This window comes from Lactuca virosa, chromosome 7, assembly GCF_052849685.1.
Source record: "Lactuca virosa cultivar CGN04683 chromosome 7, Lactuca_virosa_CGN04683_v6, whole genome shotgun sequence".
Classification (NCBI taxonomy): domain Eukaryota; kingdom Viridiplantae; phylum Streptophyta; class Magnoliopsida; order Asterales; family Asteraceae; genus Lactuca; species Lactuca virosa.
Window position 1 is genome coordinate 11,400,958 of NC_136432.1, and position 22,075 is coordinate 11,423,032.

The 22,075-nt window shown below is 36.2% G+C and overlaps 2 pseudogenes; both read right to left on the reverse strand.

The window, feature by feature from the left end:
- Positions 1-6,060: 6,060 nt before the first annotated feature.
- On the reverse strand, positions 6,061-7,113 carry LOC145124804 (putative carboxylesterase 8 pseudogene; annotated as a pseudogene).
- Positions 7,114-7,405: 292 nt separating this feature from the next.
- On the reverse strand, positions 7,406-8,557 carry LOC145124803 (putative carboxylesterase 8 pseudogene; annotated as a pseudogene).
- Positions 8,558-22,075: the final 13,518 nt, after the last annotated feature.

Sequence of the window (22,075 nt, forward strand, 5' to 3'; positions counted from 1 at the left end):
CAAGTGGGACGTCCAAATCCCAACCATCAATATACTTGGACCAAAATATGAAGGAAATCATCCTAAAACTAGATTTAATCATGCCATAGACAAGGTAGGAGCTTTATACCTCAGATGAACCAGAAATGAAGCCCAACTTCTGGATCTACTCTCCTTCTACACGTCCTTGCTCCTTCTTCAAGTTCCCTCTTCTTCAAAATCGCCAAAAATGCACAAAAGTTGGCTCAAAACTCTCAAAAGTCAATTAGGGTTTCGAGGCTAGGGTTTGGGACAATGGAGGTTGGAAATGAGGCCAACTTATGGGGGTTAAGGTGTTTAAATAGGGTGCAAAGTCCCGATTTTAGGGTTTCCCAAACCCAATCCAACTCGTCGAGTTGGTCCTCCCCAACTCGTCGAGTTGGTCTTCCCAAACGCGCGGTCTAGTATTCCAACACGTCGAGTTTTCATCCTTGAACTCGACGAGTTGGCTTCTTAGTTGAAGTTTTTTTCCTTAATTAGTCTTCTGGATTCCGGGTATTATATATATATATATATATATATATATATATATATATATATATATAAGGTGTATTTTAAAACTTTTCTAAAATACTAGGTTTAAATTTAAATTTTCGAAATTAATAAAAAAACTAATTTAATTTAAAAACAAACCAATTTTGATTTAATATTTATCTTTTAATTAAACTATTAATTAAATTAATTAATCATTATGGGTTAAATAGTTATTTACAAGTAACCAATTAATAAAATAATTCAAATTTATTCCTAATCCTAAGTCTTCCGATTTTCAAAAATAGACTAGGGTTTATCAGGTTTTAATTGTTCAAATTTTAAGGTTTTAAAATAACAAATAAGGAAACAAGGTAAACCCTAAAAGGGTCTCCTCAATTTTCGAAAATGGGCAAAGGAGGCTAGGGTTTCTAAAACCCTTGCTAAAATCGAAAATATAAGGGAGGAGGCTAGAGTTTCAAGAACCCTAGAGATTTTCGAAAATTTCCTCCTTAGGGTTTAGTTTCTATAAACCCTAATTTTGACATATTCAACTTTGTGCAAGATCAATGAGAATAATGGCTCTGATACCACCAATGGGTTTTGTAGGTTACAAAAATCTTATTTTGGTGGAAAAACATAAACCCTAAGTTCACATGCAACCTAACAGATCTATGTTCTCACTATGATTTGCAAACAACTATAGAATATCAAGAACCCTAAAATGGTGTTGTTGTTTTCGAAATTAAGAAAGGGTTATTAGAAAATATATACCTTTAGTTTATTATAGCAAATAAACTATTATTCCTTCTTTGTTGGTCTTCAGAAAGCAAGCGCCAGAAGTCTCGTGCCTCTAATGGCTCACACCCAAACCCTAGCAAGTTGGAGGCTTAAGAGGATAGAGGAGGAGAGGGAGTATTTTCGGATTTCTCTATTTGGAATGAAGTGAATTTTGAAAATCAAACCCAGGGGGATTTATATACGTGATAGGGAGGCTAAAGATAAGGCAAATTCATTTTAGATAACCCTAATCCTTTTGCTTTCCCCCTAAGGCATCCAAGCTTTTTTAGAGCCCAATAATACCTCTAGAATCCCTCTATAAACCCCCTCCCCTCATTGGAGGTTCTAGAATTGGTCAATGTTCAACTTTTGAACATTATCATCTTTAGTCCTTTCACTTTTAATTAATCCAATTATTTTCAATTAATTTTTGATTAGTTTTTAATTAAACAATACTATTTCTAATTAATATATTATTGTTATAATATATTAATAAATCATTTATTTTGATTTCTAATTAATTTATTAATCATATAATAAATTAATAAGTCAGTCTCTCTCTCCAAAAAAACATTCTAATCAATTACTAGGTTTGAGGACAACCCCAAAGGACTTTGCTAATAATTCAAGATTATACTAATTTAGTTATTGGCTTAGACACCTAATCCAACATAATTTAGATTAAGAATCTACTCATGCTTACATGCTAGAGTGACTACTTAGGAGATATGCCTTTTTGTGTGATATATGTCAGCTGTTAGAGATGCATGATAGTGTGTAGACCAAGGATCTTCAGGAATTGCATGGTAGGTAGGGCCGGCCTAAGCCCAGGACGAGGTGGGCCACGACCCAGGGCATCAGAATTTGAAGGGCAGCAGATTTGGTCAATTACTTATGGATATAGTAATTTAATATTGGGCCTAATGATCTGGTCCAACATTCTTATAGGCAAAGCGCACATCAGCGGCAAGGGTCGTCAAACTGAAAAATTGAACGCGTTGTATAGCGCCAATCACGAATCAGAACAGAAGACGAAGAGTCGATTTTCACGCAAAACATAAAATCGCAAAACGCAATTACAAATGTACGGTGAAGAAAAAAAATCAAATTTTACACAATCGGAAAACGAAACCTTGATTCGATTGACGATTGAATACGAAACGGAAACATCAAAACCCAATCTTTAGTGTGTGGAAAACACGAATACTCAATCACTGAATCACGGTTGCTTTTCTGGTAATTTTCGTTTTCTGATTTTGAGTATAAGAGTGTTTTCTGATTTTATATATTGTTTCAGATTTCTGATTTTGAGTATGCAATTGGGAAACCCAAATACTCAATCACAGTGCTTTTCTAATTTTATATATAGTTTCCTGATTTCATATAATTACATATTGTTTTGTGATTGTCGATAGCATGCTCGGATTTCTAATTGTGATTTTATATACTGATTATTGTTTTCTGGATTCATGATTTTATTTCTGATTTTTCAGATGTTTGGTTTTCAAGTTTTTTAGGTTTATCCTTCTTTGTGGGTATCCCTTCTTAATAAGGATTCTTGCTTCCAATTTTCCATCTATCTTAATTTGTTGGCCTTAAGTCTACATAATTCTTCAAAAAAGAAAAAGATAATAATAGGAAAAGATAGTGGCAAATAGCAAAAATGTAATATTTGGTTCACTGCATATTTTATTTTTTATGGAGTGGCGTTTTTATTTCATTCATGTTTACAAAATGAAATTCTCAAAGGATAGAAAATAATAGAGACTACTTGAATAATAAAATAGTTGAATGTTTAGATAATAATGTTTACTTATAATGAATATTAAGCTAATTTATTATGTATATTCGGTTTGGTTTGTTTTTTTTCTCGCAAAACCAAACTTATCCGCACAAATTTGGTTTTCCAAAAACCAAAAAGGTTCGGATCAGTTTTTCCTTCTTTGTAGGTTTTGATTTTGCTTATGTTCACCCTTAACCCAAATGTAATTTAATGCACCTTTTGCTGAATATTTAATTCACGTTTTATACGTCTTTACTTAAATAATATATGTATTTGCTTTAATTTCCACCTAGTATTGACTATCATTAGATAACAATTTTTCTTCAAAACAAAGACATTCTTTTAAGTGATTTTTGTACCTTTTTTGTTTGTAGTAATATGGATTTAGTGAACTATAAAATTTAGACAAATTTCGCAATTGGTCCCTGTGGTTTACAGAATATCGCACTTTGAGGACTTTCTAGCAAAAAGTCACGCGATTGGTCCCTGTGGTTTGTAAAATTACATGAAATGTCCTCCTGCCGTTAAATCTAACTTTTCAGCCGTTAAATTTTAATGGAAAAGACTATTTTGCCATTGTACCAATATTGCAATATACTACAAACCTCAAGGACCATTCGTGTAATTTTATAAATTTGAATTTTTTGTAATAATTTTAATTATTTATTATTCTTCTATTGTTTTTATTTATTTTGATTCAAGTAATGAAAAATAGAAAAACAAAAAACAAAAACTCAAACACCAAATTCTAATATACTCTAATATATACACTAGTTTATAACCCGTGAGAACCACAGTTATAAAATTAGTCAAATTTTCATATTAAAAAATCAAAATTTTTAATTAATTATTTTAAATAAATTATTAGTTAAGAGATATTTTTTAGTTATATAAAATTATAATCGTTGATTTAAATAAATACGTGAAGTTATATCACCTTATAATCCGTATTAATTTTATTTTATTTTTTAATCTAATGTTATTAATTTAATATAATTAGAGTGAAAAAAATTAAAATTTAAAATTTAAAATGGTGAATCAATTATTAATTTAATGTAATTTTAGTGGAAATTTAAAATTTGAAATTTGAAATTGATAATTAATAGGTTGACAAGTGGCATGATAAATGACATATAATATTAATGAGAAGTTCTAATAATATGACACTTGTCAATAGGAGAATAAACCTATTTATTTATTAGAATAGGATTTTACATTTTCATCCTTTTTTGGTTTTTTCATATTTTTTTTAAATTTTTTAGTATTATTATTTTTAATTTTTTCATATTATTTTTTAATTATTTCCCATTTTTATTTTTTTCGTGTTTTATTTTTCATCAACTTGATAACTTTTTTTAATCTTTTCCAAAAAGTGTAAAATGTATGAATATATTAGAGTATATTACAATTTTGGTGTTTGAGTTTTTTGGGTTTTTTTTTATAATTTTGGTTATTTATGGTTTTTGTAACTTTTTTATTTACATTCGCGTAAATAAAATAGTTATATTTACAAATATAAATAAAGAAAATAAACATAACTTTAATATTTACACAAATTAAAATAAAAAAAAATTACGAAAACCATTAATAACCAAAATTAATAAAAAAATGCGAAAAAAACCAAAAAAATATGAAATGTGTAAAATGTATTAATATATTAGAGTATTTTACAACTTTGGGGTTTGAGTTTTTGTTTTTCTATTTTTCATTATTTGAATCAAAATAAATAAAAACAATAGAAGAATAATAAATAACTAAATATATATAAAACACAACAAAATGTGAAATAATGATAAAGATAAATGCAAACATAAAGTTGCTAACGATATTAACTATAGAACATCAAAGTAAAATAAATAAATAAATAAATAAAATAAACCGTAACAACAAAAAATTAAAAAAAAAACATTAACGTTTCATTTCATAATTAAGAAAAAAAAGGTTTCGATATGGTTTATCGAACTTAAGTTTATTTACTTGAATTAAAATAAATAAAAACATAAAAAAACCATAAATAACTAAAATTATAAAATAAAAATAGAAAATAAAATGTCAAAAAGATAAAAAAAAATTATCAAGTTGTTGAATATATATATATATATATATATATATATATATATATATATAATTTATATATATACGGAATTTATATTTATAATTTATATATACATAAAATTTCAAAATTATAAAATTACACGAATGGTCCTTGAGGTTTGTAGTGTATTGCAATATTGATATAAGGGCAAAATAGTCTTTTCCATTACAATCTTACAGCTGAAAAGTTAGATTTAACGGCAGAAGGACCTTTCATGTAATTTTACAAACCACAGGGACTAGTCTCGTGACTTTTTGCTAGGAAGTCCTCAAAGTGCGATATTCTGTAAACCACAGGGACCAATTGTGAAATTTTGTCTAAAGTTTAATGCACTTTTGTTTATTTTCTTTCTATATGTGTTTGGTCTATTGTACTGTATAAATATGTGGGCATTATTTTATACTCACGCCCATGGCAAAAAAATCAATGGACCGGCCTGATGGTAGAATTGTTTAATCCTTATGATGCCTTATTTCCTATAGGTTTTTCTGCTCAAATGTTGCTTGCTTTGTTTTATGTGAAACCTATATTGATGTTAGTTAACTATTAAGCGAATACGTTAAGTTACATGCCATGAAGATTAAATAGTCTTGGAATGTTTGATTTTGCCCTATTACGCAGCTCTTGTTTGAGTCCAATTGTTGTAGTTCAAGATCTTTCAGTTGAAGGGTTGTTTAATCTTTATTACATGTAATTATATTCGTAAGATAGTTAATTGACATTGGTAGAAGTTGTAACGACCTAAATTATTTATGTTAGCGATGTTAGTCTTTCGGTATGTAGAAATAATGTAACGTTGTGCTGGTTATTAGTTTAACAATAAAAATTCGAAGGGGTTAAGTTGGTTAAGTTGTTAATACGAAAAACTATATGTGTTTAATTGTTAATAAGAAATAAACGGAATATGTGAAGGTTTAAAACATAAATGAAAGGTAGATTTCGAATAGAGAAATAAACATGAAGGACTACTGTTGTAACTTCATTTCCTTGTAAGCACCTTATTGTGTTTACGTATAATTGGGATCGTCGTAATAAAAAGGAGCAATAAATGCACCTAACTCCGTTACAATAGGGTTAGATGTTATTCTTTCACAACGCCCATAAAGATAATCAAAGGAAGAGAAGACGTTGGTATATCTTCATTCGTCTGCTCCACTGCGTTCGATCCCTCCCAAAAAAGGTTGGTCCATTATGAGCCCCACGATCGAAATCGGATCAAGATCCAGATCAAGTACACTTAAAGCGGCGATGTAGGTTAGATTTCCTCTGCACTAGCACCCATTACGTAGACTTTAGAAAAGTCAGCCAGTTCGGTCAACCACTCATCGGGATTGTCGATTCCGGTTACTAATGCCTGGTCACGCACCCACGAGATTGCTTCAACCCCGTCGTCATACGCCGCCGCGAGGCGGTGTTCGGAGGCAAGACGGTATTCGACGCTTATAACGATAGCCGGAGAATGAGCGGATAGATGGGAGCATGTATGGTGGATGGGAGTAGAGGTGGCGCTAACGAATACGAAGCCGCCGGGGTGGAAGTAGATAATAATTGAGAGTTTTTGGGTTGGCGGAGAGACAGGGCGGTAGAGGCGGAGGAAGGTGGTGGTGGGGTTGAGTGGGATATCTTTAAAAAGTGTGACTTGTGAATCGGTGGTGAGTTGGGGTTCGGCTGGTGACTGGTGAGTATGGAAATGAAGTGTGTCGGGTCAAAGTGCCATCCGGGTTTTGCGTGATATTGAGGAACCTGTAAGGATCCGAAGAAGCCATTGTTGTGGATGATGTCATATTGTCATGAAACGGTGGTATAGATAGATATATGTATGTATATGTAATATATGTATATAAATAGTCACAAGTGACGAGTCATCTACTCATTTTGGTGAGATTGATGATCATGTTGGACAGATAACCACCAAGCATATCCACCTCCTTATGGACAAATGTGAAATCACGTTCCACCCAAATGTGGAATTTTTAGGGCACTGAGCTTTCGAGTGTGACACATGGGAGACCCAAAAAAGAAAACTATTTTGGGACTACTTTACTCTTCTAGACCATCATTTTTTTTCTATATTTTACTTGATTTAGTGAGTTTATAATTGTTTAATGATTGCATTTTGCAATTAAATACAAGAAGTATTATGTCTTAGTTTGTAATAGAAATCAACAGTCTCTGTTACATGTATTTAACGTCAATATTTTAATCACATCCACATCACGGACCACCGATGCAATAAAAAAACGTATAAATAGTGCAAATGAAAAATAATAACTTTTAGATCATTATTTTATCCCCATAACGTAGTTAAATACAAGAGCAAATGAAGTTATTGAGCCTACAACATAATATATTAATATAATGTAATACTAATAATTCATTCTGACTTTTCTAAGTTAACTGCAAACGAAATTCTTGACATCATTATAGAAGATTTGTGCCTTTTTTGGATCAAACATCTCGACACAATGGTTTCCTTCATCATAAAACTTTCTTGTCACGTGCACACCATGTGATTCCAACATATTAGCAAAAGCTTTTTGTCTATCAGCCATTGGATCCTCACCATTCACCCTGATCAAACTCTTCGGAAGCCGTCCGATCTTCTCTTTGTATGACACGTGTCGATCTGCCAAAGGATTACAGTATTCGTGATCTCTATCAGCTCCTAAAGGCAACGCCAAAGACCATAAAAGATCCGATGCGGTTAAAGGGAGAATATAGTCATTTACTAGTCGAAGTTCTGCTTCAGTGCGCTCGATCCCACCAAAAAAAGCTTGGTCGATGATGAGCCCCATGATCTTAACTGGATCAAGATCAAGATCAAGTACACGTAAACCCGCGTTGAAGATTAGATTTCCTCCGGCACTAGAACCCATTAGGTAGACTCTAGAAAAGTCAGCGAATTCGGTCAACCACTCCTCCGGAGCGTCGAGTCCGGTTCCTAATGCCTGGTCACGCACCCACCGGATTGTGTCAACCCCGTCGTCATACGCCGCCGGGAGACGGTGTTCGGGGCCTAGACGGTATTCGACGTTTATAACGAGCGCAGGAGTCTGAGCTGATATTTCGGAGCAGATAAGGTGCATGGGACCAGTGGTGGCGCTAACGACTACGAAGCCGCCGGGATGGAAGTAGATGATGATAGGGAGTTTTTGGGTGGGCGGAGAGACGGGGCGGTAGAGGCGGAGGAAGGTGGCGGTGGTGGGGTTGAGTGGGATGTCTTTAGAGAGTGTGAGTTGGGAATCGGTGGTGAGTTGGGGTTCGGCGGTTGAGGATGGAAAGGAGATGTGTCGGGTCAAAGTACCATCCGGGTTTAGAGTGACATTGAGGTGCTTGTACGGATCCGAAGCATTGGATGATTGATATTCAGAAGCCATTGTTGGGAATAAAATGGAGCTATACATGCAAATATGTATAGGTGTATATATATATATATATATATATATATATATATATATATATATATATATATATATATATATATAGTCACATTTAAATCTTTAATGCCAAAATCAATTTTAATCCTACTTTATTTCTATTTAATTATATTTTATTTCTTGTCATTAAAATATTTGGCAAATGATATGGAAAAGCACTTGGCCATAAACAAGAATATAAAATGGCCCGGCAACATCACCAACCATTACTTAATAAGTATATTAGTTAGTTATAATTATAATTAATAATGTCTCAATAATATATTATAATAAATATAATTATTTTTAATTAATAGTTTGTATAATGTAAAAGTCGGTTAGTGTGTACGTCAGTACGTGTTTAATTGTTTATCTTTCCAATTAACTAACATAAAACATTTTAAAGGATAGAAGTTTATATTATTATATTTTTGTTATTTCAATTATAGACTATATAAATTAATTAGAATATGTTAAAATATAAATTAAATGATTTTATAATTATAAATATATTTGTATCATAATACAACAAGTCTTTTTTTAAGGGCGACTTAATATATACTTGAAATTGTACGAAGACCTCCTTGATAATATAACTATTAATCAATTAATTAAGTATAACTTTAAATACAACAAAAATAATTATTTAATTGTAATGATGAGATCACACGTAGAACATGTTTTACGTGTATTTTTTAAGAATTCAGATCATATATAGGACATGTTTGACACATATTTATTAAGAGTTTCTTTTAGGCTAAGCGGAGTGACACCCGCCACCGGACTCGCCAGCCTTGCCATGCTAGCTAGAACACCACCCCCTAGCTCTCGCTAGGGGGGTTGCTACCGGAGACGTGCCAAGCTTTTGGGGAGAAGAGAGAAAAGATCATGCACGAATTTGATTGGATGGAGTGTGTTTGACCGAATTGCTTGTTGCTTGACCGAATTCAATTGTTGAATTTAATTTCAACAACTTATTACCAGCTTTCATTAAAAAAACGATTTTAATAAAAAAAATTAAATATTCAACTACTATAAATCAAACTTTACTTTCAACAATTTACACACACAAAATATCATATCTCTCTCATAAACTCTCTCAATTCACTAAGGAAAAATGTATTCATCTCAAACAAAGAAAACCCCTAAGAACCAACAATAAGAAAGCTTCAAACCTTCCATCACTAAACCTTCCACCTCTAAACACTCAATCACCAAACATTCCATCACCACCATGTTATCGACCATCATTTGATCAACCAATTCACTCTCCTGCTAGCTACTACTTTCCTACAATGACTCCGCAAACGTTTCCATTAATTCCGTTCTCTCTTAACCAATGACATTTTACCACAACCAATATCAACCAACACCTCGTCCTCATGTCGATCTTGATCCGTTTGAAACAGTTCAAGAAACTCAATTCTTTTCTCAACCTCAACCGCAAAGTAATTTTCAATCCCAACCACGCCGCGTACTTGACAAGTCAACCGATTCTTCCAATAAAGGCCCCGTTGAAGATCCCGTTCAAGAGTCATTTCAAGAGCCCGAAGTCGAACCATAAGTACAAAAAAAAAGGAAAATGGAGGGCTCCATGTAGAGGGTGGATGGATGATGAAGAGAGGGCACTAGTGCAATCATAGCTAGATGTGTCGGAGGACCCGATCCACGACAACGACCAAGAGTCAACAACCTTCAAAGCAAAAGTTTGGCTTAATTTTTTTCAACGCGTGAAAAGGAAGTACCGCAATCCCAATTCACTTTACTCGAAATGGAGAACCGCCAACAGAGTCGCAATGGAGTTCAACGGCATCTAACTGAACGCGATCCGCAACCCCCAAAGCGGTGCAACTGAGGTGGATGTCATGGCTAAAGTTCGTCAGATTTACAAGGCGAAAGTCGGAAGAGCTTTTGCCAATGAGTCGTTTTGGGGAGTTGTGAAGGGCAATCGAAAATGGCTAGATCTAAAAAGTCCTGATGATTACGCGGAGATGTCCAAACGAAGCAAAAGTTTGGAGTCAACCCACAGTCAATCTTCTGCTGCGCATATTTGTAACGCCCGTGTTTCTAGGCTAAACATTAGTATAATGATGTAATAGTCAGGGTCAACCATTGTAACTCATTTTGAAGTAATAAAGAGAAATTATGTGAATATTATGTGAATTATGTGCTTATATACTTGTTTATAATGATACAATAAATTAAGAATGAAAATAAGCGTCAAAAACAAAATAATAGATAAATCTGATATCTATGAAGAAAGTTTTAGTGGTCGTGACAAGGATTTCGGAGATATAAAGAAAGCCGAAATCTGAGTTATAACGAAGAAGTTATGACCTGTCAATGTTTTACAGCTAAACCGACACGACCCAACGCGACGTAAATAGTGAATTTACGATAGACGACTTTGTGGTCTTATTGATCTAAACAAAAGTCGTAGTATACGTTAAACCGAGAGCGTGCATAAAAAGAACACCCAAATCTGACTTCGTGTGAGGAAGTTATGATTTTTCTAAGATTTAACATAGCAGTGCACAACCCGAAACTCGAATTTTAGATCGGGCGGTTTTTGGCCAACGCGACCTAAATGAGAATTGAAGATCTCATTAATAGGAACTCAACGACAAAAAGACAGTAAAAAACGGAGCGCGTATACGAAAGATATGGACGAAGCTTAGTCTCTACTTTTCGAGCGCGGCTAATTCGATACAGTTTTGTAAATCTGAGATAGAATGAGAATTAGCCAACGAGGTCTAAATGAAAGTTGTAGTACTCGTAAATACCAACGTGTGGATATAAATAACATCGAAAATGGAGCTCGTATGCGAAAGATATGGACGAAGTTCAGTCTATACTCTTCGAGCGCGATAAATACGATACAGTTTTTGTAAATCTGAGATAGAATGAGAATTAGTCAACGGGGTCTAAATGAAAGTTGTAGTACTCATAAATACCAATGCGTGAGCTCGTACGCGGAAGATACGGACGAAACTTAGGGACTACTCTACGATAAAACTCCTATAAATAAGAAATGAACTCTTCATAATTTCTTCACACCATAAGCATTTCTTTCTCTCTCTAACTTCTCTATAGCCTCCCTAAACCCCTCCCAAGTCTAGGGGACCTCCCTAGCACGAGAAGGAAGCCCCGGAGCGCCCGACGAATCCGAGAAGAAAAGCTTTCGGCTCGGAAACGCTGCTCCAGCGAAGCCCAGCTTTTAATAAAAACCCGCTGTAAGTGAGATACGCCTACCGTACTTTAAATATAGCTTATATTTAAATATAATATCGTTATTATGAACCTATAAATAAGATTTATCAGTGATTCAAAGTCGTTATACTGATTGATCTACTTACGGGAATGATGTCTAGGCTGTGATTTAGTGAGGTGTTTAAAGTGGGATTTCCAAACAGTATACTTCGTATACCAAACGGACCCTACCTCCGATATGATCTTACCTGGTTGTTCCTGACTTGATAGATAATGAAGTAGACTCTGAGTTAATGATGAATCTAGACTAATAATTAGTCGCAATAAGTATTAGACTAAAATCTAGTGGTAATGATACTAGGTTTCGTCGAAAGAAAATAAATTAATAGAAGCGAAGCGCCATCTGAGTTCAGAATCACCACCTTACCAGGTGAGTGAATAGTCACTTTCATCTTACACATAGATATGAAGTATTTTATATAAATTACGTGCTATGTGCTGTCTATGCTAGATGAAAGATTTTATACATGTTTTAAATGATTTAAACTGTATATGTATTTTATATCTACAAAATGTGTTGGGTAAAACATGGGTAGATGTAATAGTTGGGTGTGATGAAATAAAATGATGAGAGGCCTCGATGTTGATGATGTTTCCAGTTATCTAGCGGAGTATAGATCACGACTACGGACTTTTCTAGACAGTCTAGTGGAACGCTAGCAGGCTCGCAACCTGTAGGTGTTTGTGAACGATGTGTTCACCGGTGTACTCCATCCCCCTCATGGTTTCCTTTAGGACATTTATTGCTGAGAAACCCCCTTAGCAGTAGTGTCCATCCCGATGATGATCCTTAGGCTAGGTCCCTTATGATAGGTGTTTAGGGACGTAAAGTAAGGATAACGGGAACCGGTAATCGGGTTATTGTTGGTTGATGAAATTAAATAACTTATTTATTGTGGGTTGAAAACCCTATGTGCTCACCAGGCTCCCAAGCCTGGCCCACTCAGTTTCTTGTATTACAGGTAGTGGCACTCGAGCATAGATGTGATGTTTGGATGAGAGATTACGGCTTATAGGCCTGTAGATATGAATAAATGTTGTAAGGCTTATGCTGTACTGTTTATGCTTTTGATCTGTATCGAACATGACATCCCGTGGTTTTTAATGAAATACATTTCTTCGGAAATGCTTTGATAAATCTTTATCATATTTTATTTTGGGAACAAATTCCGCAACACTTTTCTTAAACATGTTACTCTGATTTTCAAACAAAGCATAAAAAAATTGGCCTTTTCTGGCCGTGAAAATGGGGATGTCACAGTTGGTATCAGAGCATTAGTTTAAGCGAACTAGGAATTTGTAGGATTTCTAGACTTAAACTTAGAATGCTAAGCGATGATTGTGAGATGTGAGCACTAGCTTATTTAGGAAAGTATGCCTAATATGCTTTATGTGCTAAATGATTTATGCCTTATATGCTGTTATTTGTTCGGATCTATGGTCTGTTGCCGACCGGATCTGGAAACCTTATGTGTTCAGGATTCTAAACGTACGAATACGATATTAGAACTAACATATAAACGTTTCGGAGTGATAAGGATGATTTAAACGTCTATCCTAAAATAAAGATCTAAATTCACCTTATTCGGCGTATAGATCAAAATGGCAAGAAACCGCAGTGGAGTCGGGAATGCAAATGGGAACAGAAATCAACCCCCAGTGATACAGCAAATACATGTTGTAGTAGAAGCGACACCTAAGCCAATCACCATGGCTGGAGTACAAGCCATGATTCGGGCTATGTTAGCTGAACAATGGGAAGAAATGAGGCAGATGTTGCACAAAAATAGGGACGAACCTACCATGCCCATTGAGCAACCCGAGCTGATTTCCGAGCAATCGGAGGAAGGGAACTATAGCCGCCATGTGAGTCAAGTTGGGACTCAAGGAGAACGAAGGAATGACCCGAAGATTGGAAACGACAAGGATGGGCGGATGTATAAGAATTTCTTGGGTGCCAAGCCACCAAGTCTTTCAGGAAGCCCAAAGCCTGTTGAGATTATGGACTGGATATCCGAAATGGAGATGGTGTTCGAGAGCTGCAGCTGTAGCGAGAAACAGAAGACTGTCTTTGCAGTTAGGCAACTGAAGACCGGAGTCTTGAGCTGGTGGAAGTTATTGGTAGATACGATGCCACGAGGAGAAGCCCTGAATATGTCATGGGAAGAGTTCTTGGAACAACTAAAGATGCAGTATTGTTCAGAGATAGATCTGATTGATTTGAACAATGAGTTCCAAAACATGAAGAAGGGGAGAATGAGCATTGACGACTATGCTACTGCATTCACTGAGAAGATGAAGTTATTTCCATACCTGGTGCCAACCGAACTCTCCAAAATTGAGAGGTTCGCAAATGGACTGCCAGCCTACTTTGGCCCGACGGTCAAGATGACAACCACTCCGAAGGCAGCTGTTCGAGCAGCTAAGAATGTAGAGACCCAGCTAAGGGAAAGGGGTCTAGAGAGGGCCGAGGTTGGTGAGAAAAGAAAGTTCGATGGATCCTCGAGGTCCAACAAGAAAAGTAGATTCTCGAATCTGGTTCGAGAGGAGGAGGAGCAGAAGCGAAGTGGTGTGACAAGTGCAAGAAGAAGCACTATGGAAAGTGTGACGGAGAAGTCAACTGTTTTAAGTGTGGAAAGCCCGGGCACTATGCCAATGAATGCACCCTCACCAAGAAAGTATGCTAAGGGTGTGGCGAGGAGGGGCACATTTCGAGGGACTGCCTGAAGAAGAATGAGGCAGCAAGACCCAACATTCCACCGAAGCCGAAGGGGGGAGCCTTCCAGATGACACTCGAGGCTGCAAAGGAGGCAGCAGATGTCGCTTCAGGTACCTTTCCTGTAAATGGTTTACCTGCCAGTATACTGTTTGATTCCTGAGCAAATTACTCCTTTGTATCGCAAAGATTTGGTGGGAAAATAGCATTACCTATAGAAAAACTTGATAATTCCCTAATTGTGGAAGTTGCCAGTGGCAAATTCGTACCTATTAGTGATCGTATTAGGAACATCATCATCGACCTAAATGGAAATGAATTCCACGAAGAGCTATTGCCCATAGAGTTGAACGGTTTTGACATCGTTTTAGGAATGGATTGGCTTAGTGCCAATGATGCCGAGATACTATTCCGAAAGAAGATAGTAAGAGTAAACCCACCCGGAAAAGAGTCATTCATGGTGTACGGGGACAAACGCAGAGTAAATTCTGAAATCATCCCACTGATGAAAGCCAGAAAATGTTTGTCCAAAGGATGCACATCATATTTGGCATTTGTAATTGATGCAAAGAAGGAGAAAAAAGAGGTGCAGAGTATACCAGTGGTGTGTGATTATCCAGAAATCTTTCCCAAAGATCTTCCTGGATTACCACCTGATAGACACGTAGAGTTCTGAATAGACTTGTTACCAGGGACGACACCAATAGCAAAAGCACCGTACCGATTAGCACTGACAGAGATGAAGGAGCTTATGACGCAACTTCAGGAGTTGTTGGACAACAGTTTCATTCGACCTAGTTCATCACCTTGGGGAGCTCCGGTGCTATTCGTGAAGAAGAAAGAAGGAAGCATTAGAATGTGTATAGACTACCGAGAGCTGAACAAGGCAACAGTGAAGAACAAGTATCCATTGCCAAGGATTGATGACCTATTCGATCAGCTGCAAGGTTCGAGCTATTTCTCAAAGATCGATCTTAGGTCAGGATATCATCAGCTGAAGGTAAGAGAGCAGGATATTGAGAAAACTGTGTTCAGAACGAGATATGGACACTACGAGTTCTTGGTTATGTCGTTTGGATTGGCCAATGCTCCAGCAACGTTCATGGATTTGATGAACAGGGTTTGTAAACCATTCCTCGATAAATTCGGGATCGTGTTCATAGATGACATTCTGATTTACTCAAAAAGCCAGGAGGAGCATGACAAGCATCTACAAGAAGTATTGGAAGTGTTGAAGAGGGAGAAACTTTATGCAAAGTTCTCCAAATGCGATTTTTGGATTCGAGAAGTCCAATTCTTGGGTCATGTGGTTAACCAAGAAAGGATAATGGTTGACCCATCAAAGATCGAAGCTGTGATGAAGTGGGAACGACCGAAAAGCCCACGAAAATTCGGAGCTTTCTAGGATTAGCCGGATATTACCGAAGATTTATCCAAGGCTTTTCTTCGATAGCTGCTCCATTGACAGCTTTAACCCATAAAGGAGCTACTTATACATGGAGTGAGAAGCACGAAGAAGCATTTGAGAAGCTAAAGAAGAAATTATGTGAAGCACCGATTCTTTCTCTACCCGATGGAGTTGAAGACTTCGCGGTCTATATTGACGCATTTGGAGTCGGGTTGGGTAGTGCTCTGACCCAAAGAGAAAAGGTGATAACATACGCATCTCGACAATTGAAGGAGCATGAAAAGAACTACCCCACTCATGATCTGGAGTTGGCAGCGGTAGTTTTTGCCTTGAAGATATGGAGGCATTACCTTTATGGCACGAAGTGCAAACTTTTCACTAATCATAAGAGTCTCCAGTATCTCTTTAATCAGAAAGAATTGAATATGAGGCAACGACGCTGGCTAGAGTTACTCAAGGACTACGACTGTGAGATACTTTACCACCCTGGTAGAGCAAATGTTGTCGCTGATGCTCTCAGTCGGAAAGTAAACCTTGAAAAGAAGAGGCCAAGAGCGTTGAGAATAGAAGTTGTCTCGACGATTGTGGAAAGCATCAAGAAAGCTCAAGAAGAAGCTTCAGAGAAGAATGACCGAAAAGAAGAACGTTTGGGCAAAACTTTAGTGTTCGGTACAAACAGTCAAGGACTGAAGGTATTCCAAGATCGGATTTGGGTACCTAAGATGGGAGGAATAAGAGATCTTCTGATGGAAGAAGCTCATAAGACCATGTACTCGATTCATCCCGGTAGCACTAAAATGTATAGGGACCTAAAACCCTACTACTGGTGGCCAACGATGAAGCTCGATGTTGCAAAGTGTGTGGCCGAGTGTGTAACTTGTGCAAGAGTTAAGGCACAGCATCAGAAACTGCCCATAACCATGGGTAAATGGGAAGACATCACCATGGATTTTGTGACTAAACTGCCCATAACGAAGAACGGTCACGACATGATTTGGGTAGTCGTGGATCGTTTCACTAAGAGTGCACACTTCATAGCAGCCAACGAGAGGTGGTCTATGGATAAGCTGGCAGGAAGTAGTAAGACTTCACGGTGTTCCTCTAACGATTGTATCAGATCGTGATAGTCGTTTCACATCAAGGTTCTGGAGAAGTCTACAAGAGGAATTGGGTACAAAGTTGTGTTTGAGTACATCTTACCATCCACAGACTGATGGTCAGAGCGAAAGAACGATTCAAAAACTTGAAGATATGTTGAGAGCATGTACCATAGAATTCAAAGGTAACTGGGATGAGCATTTACCTTTGGTAGAATTTTTCTACAACAATAGTTTTCCACTCGAGCATCAAGATGGAACCTTACCAAGCTTTGTACAGACAGAAGTGTCGTACGCCTTCTTGTTGGCTTGAGGCTGGGGAAAACCAGTTTATGGGCCCCGAGATGGTCCATCAGACTGCTGAGAAGTTAAAGGTGATCAGGGAAAGGATGTTAGCAGCTCAGGACCGTCAGAAGAGCTATGCTGACAAGAAAAGACGACCGATGACTTTTGAAGTTGGAGATTCCGTTTTGCTTAAAGTCTCACCGTGGAAGGGACTTATAAGATTCGGGAAACGAGGAAAGTTGAGTCCAAGGTTTATTGGATCGTTCAAAGTTCTTCAGAGGATTGAGAACGAAGCCTACAAGCTCGAATTACCCGAAGAACTAGATGGTATTCATAACACCTTCCATGTCTGTTATTTGAGGAAATTCACTGGAGAAGTTCCCGACATAATTCCAATCTCAGAGTTAAGGATGGATGAGAATAAGAGGCTAATCGAAGAGCCAGAGGCAATCGTTTGACCGTAAGACTAAGAAGTTACGACGCAAGATGGTTGACTTAGTGCTTGTCCTTTGGAAACATACGAACGGGCCAAATCTCACATGGGAAACAGAAAGTGACATGATGAGTCGCTATCCACATCTGTTTGTTGATGCATGATTCTGGGACGGAATCATCCTAAGGGGGAAAAAATTATAACGCCCTTGTTTCTAGGCTAATCATTAGTATAATGATGTAATAGTCAGGGTCAACCATGGTAACTCATTTTGAAGTAATAAAGAGGAATTATGTGAATATTATGTGAATTATGTGCTTATATAATTGTTTATAACGATACAATAAATTAAGAATGAAAATAAGCGTCAAAAATAAAATAATAGATAAACCCGATATCTATGAAGAAAGTTTTAGTGGTCGTGACAAGGATTCCAGAGATATAAAGAAAGCCAAAATATGAGTTATAATGAAGAAGTTATGACCTGTCAAAGTTTTACAGCTAAACCGGCACGACACAGCGCGGCGTAAATAGTGAATTTACGATAGAAGACTTTTTGGCCTTAGTGATCTAAACAAAATTCGCAGTATACGTTAAACCGAGAGTGTGTATAAAATGAACGCCCAAATCTGACTTCGTATGAGGAAGTTATGATTTTTCTAAGATTTGGCATAGCAGTGCACAGTCCGAAACTCGAATTTTAGATCGAGCGGTTTTTGGCCAACGCGACCTAAATGAGAATTGAAGATCTCATTAATAGGAACTCAACGACAAAAAGACAGTCGAATACGGAGCTTGTATGCTAAAGATATGGACGAAGCTTAGTCTCTACTTTTCGAGCGCGGCAAATTCGATATAGTATTGTAAATCTGATATAGAATAATTAGCCAACGGGGTCTAAATGAAAGTTGTAGTACTCGTAAATACCAATGTGTGGATATAAATAACATCGAACACGGAGCTCGTATGCGAAAGATATGGACGAAGCTTAGTCTCTACTCTTCGAGCGCGATAAATACGATACAATTTTTGTAAATCTGAGATCGAATGAGAATTAGCCGACGGGGTCTAAATGAAAGTTGTAGTACTCGTAAATACCAATGCGTGGACATAAAGAACGTAGAAAACGAAGATCGTACGCGGAAGATACGGACGAAACTTAGGGACTACTCTACGATAAAACTTCTATAAATAAGAGATGAACTCTTCATAATTTCTTCACACCATAAGCCTTTCTTTCTCTCTCTAACTGCTTTCTATCCTCCCTAAACCCCTCCCAAGTCTAGGGGACCTCCTTAGCATGAGAAGGAAGCCCCGGAGCGCCCGACGGCTCCGAGAAGAAAAGTTTTTGGCTCGGAAACGCTGCTCCAGCGAAGCCTGGTTTTTAATTGTAAGTGAGATACGCATACCGTACTTTAAATATAGCTTATATTTAAATATAATATCGTTATGATGAACCTATAAATAAGATTTCTCAGTGATTCAAATTTGTTATACTGATTGATCTACTTACGAGAATGATGTCTAGGCTGTGATTTAGTGAGGTGTTTAAAGTGGGATTTCCAAATAGTATACTTCGTATATCAAACGGACCCTACCTCCGATATGATCCTACCTGGTTGTTCCTTACTTGATATATCATGAAGTACACTCTGAGTTAATGATAAATCTAGACTAATAATCAGTCGCAATAAATATTAGACTAAAATCTAGTGGTAATGATACTAGGTTTCGTCAAAAGAAAATAAATTAATAGAAGCGAAGCGCTGTCTGAGTTCAGAATCACCACCTTACCAGGTGAGTGCATAGTCACTTTCATCTTACACATAGATATGAAGTATTTTATATAAATTACGTGCTATGTGCTGTCTATGCTGGATGAAATATTTTATACATGTTTTAAATGATTTAAACTGTATATGTATTTTATATCAACAAAATGTGTTGGGTAAAACATGGGTAGATGTAATAGTTGGGTGTGATGAAATAAAATGATGAGAGGCCTCGATGTTGATGATGTTTCCAGTCATCTAGCAGAGTATAGATGACGACCACAAACTTTTCTAGACAGTCTAGTGGAACGCTAACAGGCTCGCAACCTGTAGGTGTTTGTGAACGATGTGTTCACCGGTGTACTCCATCCCCCTCATGGTTGCTTTTAGGACATTTATTGCTGAGGAACCCCCTTAGCAGTAGTGTCCATCCCGATGATGATCCTTAGGCTAGGTCCCTTATGATAGGTGTTTAGGGACGTAAAGTGAGGATAACGGGAACGGGTAATCGGGTTATTGTTGGTTGATGAAATTAAATAACTTATTTATTGTGGGTTGAAAACCCTATGTGCTCACCAGGCTCCCAAGCCTGACCCACTCAGTTTCTTGTATTACAGGTAGTGGCACTCGAGCATAGATGTCATGTTTGGATGAGGGATGGCCTGTAGATATGAATAAATGTTGTAAGGCTTATGTTGTACTGTTTATGCTTTTGATCTGTATCGAACATGACATCCCGTGGTTTTTAATGAAATACATTTCTTCGGAAATGATTTAATAAATCTTTATCATATTTTATTTTGGGAACAAATTCCGCAACACTTTTCTTAAAAATGTTACTCTGATTTTCAAACAAAGCATAAAAAAATTGGTCTTTTCTGGCCGTGAAAATGGGGATGTCACAATATTTGTCACACTCCCAAACCGGAACGGCGGAAACGTTCGGGGGCGGAGGACGTCATGTCAAGTAGCACAACACATGCATTATAGTAATCAAAGTACAAACAACCATTGCATTAATAATGTATAAGTTTTTACATGAGTCTTTAAACATTACATATTCAAACATCAAAAGTAGATATAGCAAAAGACGAAAGATGCAGCACGGTATTAGGCTGTCTTCTCAAAAGCTCCGGGAGTGTACCTATCTACTGGATTCCTGAGAATACAAGTTATTTTGAAAGAGTAGATCAACATTTAAGCTGGTGAGTTCATAAGTATTAGTTATGGTTGCTTTAGTTTTAAGAAAGTGATTGATTTAGTTCCAGAAAATCCTATATTTTCTGCTTTACTACTAAAAAGTAGTTTTAATCCCCTAAAACCGTTCTGTTTAAGTATTATTGTACTTATAATATAGTTTCACGTAATTTTAACTATTCATAAAATTATAAGAATAATGTTTTCCGTTTTGTTTATGAAAAGTAGTTTTAATCTCGTAAAACCGTTCTGTTAAGTAGTTTTAAATCCCATAAAACCGTTCAGTTAAGTAGTTTTAAATCCCATAAAACCGTTCTGTTAAGTAGTTTTAAATCCCATAAAACCGTTCTGTTAAGTAGTTTTAAATCCCATAAAACCGTTCTGTTTTGTTTGTGGAGAGTGATGAATACAGTAGTATTTCTTAAAAATAAACTACTGGTGAATAAATACCATGTTATTAAACTGGTTAATTAGGGTTTAAAATGTGATAAGGTTATAACCATACTGATTGACTATTTTTTAACACGACGACCTGCTGGCGTCAAAACTAATGTGATATTTGTAACCCCTTAAATTGCCTGCCGGACTGTAGCTAACAGTGGGGATGTGGGATTGTCAGTCCTGTATAGATCTATACACACAATGCCCGCTCTCCCTCCAGGAGACGCTGGTTACAAAACTCGACATAACAAGTATATTGCTATGCCGTGAAGTAGTATCTCACATTTCTGGTTTATCTGGTTTTAAGTAAAGATCGAATGATATCCTTTTCTTAACAAAGTAGTTTAAACCTGGTATACTTATCTAGTAAAAATAGGTTTCTCGTTTGTTCATAAATTATACCTATTATAATTCATATGTTTTATCTAGTTAGCATGATCTCTCATGAACGTACCCTTTTGCTCAACGTGATACAAAGGTAACAAATTTGATGGAAGTAACCTTTTATATTCCTATATGTATAATATATATATATATATATATATATATATATATATATATATATATATATATTTAAAAAGGAAACGGCCTTCAGACAAATAACCCCACTTTAAGCCCACATCCAAACAAGGAAAATGAAATAAGGCAACTCATTAGTCCTAAGCCCTTTAAGTCTTATTTATATACCTATACATATATGAACATGATTTTAACAAATATAAGATAAAAGAGTTTATAAGACATTTTTAAAGAGTTTAACAATATCAAAAGAGTTTAACAATGTTTAAAAGAGTTTACATGACTTTAAGTCATTAGGGAAGTATTGGGAAATCCTTTATTGTAAAAATAATAATTCAAAGCATAAGGAAATCTTTTATGTGATTGATATCACA